Source organism: Drosophila mauritiana, chromosome X, assembly GCF_004382145.1.
Source record: "Drosophila mauritiana strain mau12 chromosome X, ASM438214v1, whole genome shotgun sequence".
Classification (NCBI taxonomy): Eukaryota; Metazoa; Arthropoda; class Insecta; order Diptera; family Drosophilidae; genus Drosophila; species Drosophila mauritiana.
In genome coordinates, this window is record NC_046672.1 from 17,626,724 (window position 1) to 17,633,541 (window position 6,818).

Consider the following 6,818-nt stretch of genomic DNA (forward strand, 5'->3'; position numbering starts at 1 on the left):
CATGAAATGGACATGAAACGAGCGCCATATTTAAGAGCCGTACGTGATTTGTGGCAGCTCCCGGTTTTGCTGGTCTTCTAGCCGGAGTTTCCTTCTCTGTCGCCGCCGCCATAAAACGGCCTAAACAATAAAGCGGGACTGGAAAACGTGGGAAACGTGAGCGGAAAGCCCGAACGGCACGGAGGTGACAACATGCCAATGCAAATAAAACGGAGCCGGCGCAAAACTTTATTTAATTTGAAAGCTAAAAATATAAAATAAATTTTCCACATTTGACTTTTACACCAACAATTTGGGCAGCGCCGGCAGTCGTAAACCTTCGCCTCCCACAATGTCAGTGGATCTGGAGAACCCCGACTCGTAGCCCTCAACCCGTAACCCGTAACCCTCGACCCGTAATCCGTATCCGTAACCGTATCCGTAACCGTTCCGAAATGGCAAACTGCGAGCGTAACCAAAAACCGTACGCAAAGTTACGATAATCGTTTATTGAAATGCAAATTTTTTGCTGATTTTGCCGCTTTTAGAAGTCAATTTGAGTTCGAGTTTGCTTTTTTGTTTCGTCATTTGTTTTGTGGGTGAGATTTTTTTAGCACTTGTATTATGATTGTCTCAGTCCCGAACCGAGAGACCCCGCAATAAAATCGCACAGCCATTTGGCAAGTGTAAATTTGCATATTAAGGAGCAAAGTCAACCCTGGGGTGCCATATGCTGAGTTGTCACCTGCTATTTGTATAATTGGACGGTTAGTTTGGCTTAACCCCAGTGCAGCTAACATTTCGTTGGACGAACCCATACCCCTAACATACCCTTTACCAAATCGATCGATCCATCAGAAATCAAAACGCAAAATCTCATTAATTTGACAGGGCAAAAGGACTCGGATTTCGCCCTATCCGGTGCTCTGGGAAACGTAAATATTTCCGCTAGGGGGGGGGGTACGCAAGGATACAAAAAGATGCTGACGATAAGGTCCTGCGGGGCGAAAACTGGAACTGATGCAACTGTCAAATTGTCAGGGACTCGGAGTTTTCAAAAACCAGATACTCTCATTCCGATTCGATGGGGTGGCTGCGGTTTTTGAGCGCGGGCCTTACTATTTACAAAACTGCAAGATACGGCTGATAAGATATTGGAATATGAAGCTGGTACGAGCCGCCCCTCTCACACCTCCTGGCCCACTGTTTGTGCCCAGGAATTAGACACACACACACACACACACAGTGTTGAAAGTGTGACATGTAGGTGGGTATGTGTGTGTGTATGTCTGCTCTCATTCTGTTTAATCACAGCAAATAATTAAATGTCCATTTCACAGGCGCAACGTCAATGTCGCCGCTGCGCCCCCACCACTCACCCCCTCGCCCTTCGACCGTTCGATATATATGGGATATAGAAGGGCCGAATCTGGATTCGAAATCTGAACCTCGACCTCGATGGCGATGCGACACGTGTGCGACAAGCGGCATTTGTATTAAGACTTAATTTAAGTGCTTATCACCCAAAACAAATCAACGCACCCCTCCCCCCCTCCACTATGCCCGATACTTACCCCGCCCCCGCCCCCGGCGCACTGTCATGTGACATTTTGTATGAGTAACGCTCACCTAATGAAGTTATTAGACTCGCGCACACACACACACATACAATGCCCCCACCACCCACACCCACTCCCACCCACAACTACATACATATATCCTCCATTCCTGACCAGACATCGGCGATAACGCTGCGAGTAGTGGGGCTTGATTTTGGCAGGATAGGGTATCTTACCTAGGTTTGGGTATATGCGTTCAGCCAGATGGTATGACCTAATAATTCGCATGGGAGAATTCAACTAGTTGGGCAACTATATGTTTCTAAAAATGTCTAAAAATAAATTAATAAAAATCAAAAACTATTAATAAATACTTTTTCAATACAAAAATAAATATAGTTGTATAGCATATATATTGAATTGGTTCAATATTCTTGTTTCACATGTTTACTATTTAACTGATTCAAGTGGACAATTCATTTTTCCCTGACAATAAAAACTTTTATTTAAAAAAAACATAGGTAGCGCACCTACAATCGAAATGCCCGGAACTCGATCATTTTGTGCCGCGGCCGCCGAAAATAATTTCTCCGCCTCTGCGTGACAAATGGGACTTCAATAAATGTTTATGATTTGACAAATCAATCGGGCTACTAATGTCACAATTTCGGTGATTGTGCCGCATTTGGTTATTATTTGGTAGCATTATTCCCATTCAGATTACCATTGCCATTCCCACTCCAAAATCCGATTTCCATACCCATTCCCACGAAGACCCCTTTTCCGGAGTCACTTATTAATTTGGTTATTTGCTCGCTGTCCGTATTATTTATTCATAAATTTTATCAGCACAAATTAAAAACAAATTAGTCGACAGTAGGTAAATAATAATAAAGTGTAATAAAAATCAGAGGGACTGGAGACAGTCTGTCGATATGGGGCGATAAGCGGGACAACCAGAAGCGAATCGAATCGAAACGAACTTGATTTGTTTAATCGAATGTGAAATGATTAAAACTTAATATACATTTAGTTTATTTTGCCCGATGCCACTCGATTTGCCTTATTTTTATTCCGGTTATTTTTCTGTTTTTTTTATTTACCCCCCATTTCTTCATCCGCGCTCATTGTAATGACGTTTTTATTGTTTTTAATGCGCTTTTAATAATAATTGATTTGCGATTGCAACAATTTGATAAACCAAGTAAATGAAGCGAAGAGCCAAAACAAATTATGTCATTGCTGTCGGAATGAAACGACAAGTTGGCTTATTTTAATGGCGAATAAGGCCATAATTAAACAGCGAAACCATTTTAAATGAAATTCATTAAATTGGCTGCTGCTTTCCTTCCAATAAAGGTGACCTTGATCACTAGTTTCTCCTTTGTGTTCCTAATTTTATTTCAACAAAGTTGGTTTTTATAACTAAACATTTTACGAAGCTCTAAAAGTAGCCCAAAATACTTAAAAGTCAATTAAAAAATATTTATAGCAACTCATTAGTATATTGTTGTATTAAATCTATACAGAAAATGTTAAAAAAATAAACAAAAAAACTTTTCCATTCATTATATAAATTCCCTGAAAACCTATATATAAATGCCATCTATGGTCCTGAAAAAATTGAACAGCTTTTAATGTTTGCAGTCTATAGAATTCTAACTGCTTTTTAATAATAATAAATGCCATTAAATATTTATATGCTATTTTAATAATTTTTTAAGTATACCTTCTTATTCCTGAGAAATTAGCATTTTCGAGTATCTGTATTACTATAACTTATCTCTGCTATTCCACGTAGTAACGAAACGTCGAGGTTTTCATCTAATTTCCAATGACATTAAATAATGTTAAGTAAAATTAGGAAAATTCCAGGAGAAGCAGGCGGAAATAATGACCCAGCATAACAATCAAATCGCAACAAAGTGTCACAAGAAAATTTACTTTCCAACAATTTCTAACTGAGGGAAGAAGAAGACAAAGATTGGGGTGGGGGGGTCTGAGTGCCCCTATTAGCGGCGAAAAGTTGTTCGGGGAATAGAGCCGGGAAAACTTAATAGAAAATCAAGCGCAAGAAAATGGCGTCCGATAAGGCGATGAGGAAAATGCTGGAGGAGAAGCGAGAGGAAAAGCGATGGGGAAAAACGGTGGGGAAAAGCGAGAGAAAAGTCAGGCAACCAACGCCCCGCAGCAAATTAAATGAAAATTTGTTTGTGTGTGGAAAAATCAAGTGAAAATTAATTGAATTGAGTTGAGTGCGGCTACGGCGTAATGGTTTGGGTTCGAGGAGCTTGAGTTCGGGAAAGCGGGGGGTTATTATATAGATCTTCATGTGGCGATAGCCCACCGAAAACGAAAAAAGGAGAAGCTGCAAATGGAATTTCCTTTTGCCCTTTTCTTTTTGCCAATCACAAAGCAATGATGAAGGAGAGTCCAGAAAATTTTCGGGTTGTCGTTCAGGGGGGGAGGGGGGTTTTGGGGGGTCACTCCTGCCCATTCTCTTCCTCTCTCGCTCGCTCTCGCCTTTCATTACCCTGGCTAAAGTCGCGCTCTGTCCCTTTCCTGCAGCCATAATTCATTTTCCAAAGACGGCAGCTGCGCATTGAAACTGCCTCGGAAAAGTGGGTGTATTTATGGGGGTTCCCGGTTCGCCCCCAACCATTCCCCCACATATTTAAGACATTATTACATTATAATCGCATAAAACAATCAATAAAATGTCAGTTTTTGCTCTGCTCTCGTAGGGAGCAGCGCTGCTCTTGCCCTCTCTTTCTTCTCCGTTTGAGGGAAAAGCACCCCCATAACCCCCCTCCGCGATTCAGCCATGCACTTCTTTCTTCTCCTTTCTTTGCTTATACTTGCTCTTCTTCTTCTTCCTTCTCGCTAGCCGTCTTCCTCTTGCCAGGTCTGAAATTGGCCATAATCATATTAATATGAAATTTCCCACTATTTTTTCTGTGGCCACGCCTGCCGCTGAACAATGCTTGTCTCGCCCGCACTCGTGTTGACTCTCGGGCTTCTCTCACTATAGCCCTCTCTTTCGTTCGCGGTCTTCGATGGGTTACGCTCGCACATGCACATACACCCACACATACACGCACACTGATTCACTTTAAATCAATTTTTTTGGCGTTTTTCATTTCATTTTCCCTGTTGCGCATTGCACGCTCTCGCTCGCTCTCTGCTCTTTTATCCCGCTCTTACCCGCCTAGCCTCTCTGTCGCACAATTTAGTCAGGCAGAAAAATACCATTATTGCATTGGCCATTTGTAGACCAGCGCGGGGTTAAGCGTGGTCCGCGGGGGGTTAAGTAGAGGGTGGTGTGGGTGGTTTCAGTGGGTGGTGGGTTTTTGCGGACGGCGCCTTGGCATGTTTGTTAAGTGAAACCATTTTTCTTTTTATTGCCACGGCTGCGCTGTCGACGTCGACGCTGCTGCCGCTGCTTCAGCGTCGTCTTCTTCTTCTTCTTCAGCTGGGCTCTGCCTTTTTTCGCTTTTCGTTTTGTTATTTCTCGCTTTGGCGCACATAAATTTGAACGTTAATGATTTTTGCATGCAGTCGCGCATGCGACCCTAAAACAACAAGAACAACAACTACAACAACGGCAGCTGACCGTCAAGTGTTGAAAACGAGCTTGTTGTTGTTGTTGTTGCCGCTGCGGCGGCTGCAGTAGTTGTTGTTGCTGCTGCAGCAGCAGGTGTCGCCATCTCACTTTTTAGCACAGACTCAAACCACGGGCAACCAACCAACATTGGTGACACTTTTTTCCCCATTTTTCCCACTGACTGTAGTGTTGCCCCCATCTCACATACACACATATGCACATTTTTATTAAACAAACACGAAGAAGACGAAATGTACTCCATATTTTTTATTTGAACGCGCCTGTCGCGCCATCCCGCTCGCACCGACTTCGCGATTGTCTCCACAAAACTCCACAACTCGCTGGCCGTAATTTTAATTCGAATCAATTTGTTTGTCGCCACCGCTGCACTGAGTTCAGAGTTTTGCCCAGTGGGCCGCCGATCCGCTCCACTGTGCACGATACGCCACATTTCGCACGCTACGTTCCACTGTGCAGCCAGGATAGTCGCCTTTTTTTCGTGTGTGTGTGTGTGTTTTAGTGCCTTTTGAATTGAGTGCCAACAAAAAATCGAAGTTAACCAAAAGAGCTTGCTGATTAAAGCGAAGTAAATACTAACCTGCAGTTAACGTAAGGAAAAAGACACTAGAATAACAAGATGCGTAACGGCCATACATTGCTTTGGCACTATGCAGCCACTTTTTTGGTGAAGGCCAAATTTGCTCTCTTTCCGCTCTCTTACGCTGGGAGCGTAAGAAATCTAAAAATAGAGTTTGCTTGCTTGTGTGAGTAAAATCAAGAGAAGAGAACGCGTATATGTGTGCGTGTTGTGCTCGAAGACAATTTTCGGGACGAAATCAATTCTGATTGAAGAGTCAAATTTACACAATATGATGAAATTGCGCGCTCTTTAAAAATATCAAATTGAAATATAAAAAAAAAAGCTGAAATACAACTGAAATAATATGCAATTAAAATAATAAAATCTTAAGGCACGAAGTGCGGACACAAGCACTCAACAATCATTGCCTTATTAATTTTTCACACGTCGCAAGCTGAATACTCTTATGACAAATATTTTAATATAAAGTCATCTTCGAAATTTTTTTCGTGATATTATGATTCGGCTATTACTATTTCTAAGCTTTATTTAAATAATAATAACGTTAAGGCAATGTAAAACAAGAATTTTTCGCATGGTGCCAATTGATCAAATATAATATAGATAGATAGATAGAGTCTAAGAACTTCTAAGGTGAAGAGCAAATTTTGTCAAACTTACAATGCATGAGCATACGTGTGTACACATACAGTTGTCTGCTATCACTGTATGCGTAAAAAAAAGCTGTTTGCTGTAGCGCTCTCCGCTCTCTCTCTCTCTCTCTCTCTCTCTCTCTCTCTCTCTCGAACAAAAATTCGAGAGAGCCTGGTGCCACCTCTAGAGCCACGCGGAAAAATAGTTTGCCAAAAATTCGTATGTCGTTACACATGTTGTTGTTATTCTAGTGTCTTTGGTAAGGCTAAGAAAGAGGTAGAGGGAAAATCGGAAAAAAAGCTAGAAACATTCGGAGTTAATATCGATATCATTGGTGACAAGGAAAATGAACTAGTTTAATTCACAGGGTTGCAGTGACTTGAAGTGTCATCACATTGTGTGTTAAATAGAAAACGTGTTAATCGCAAAAGCTAGGACGAAA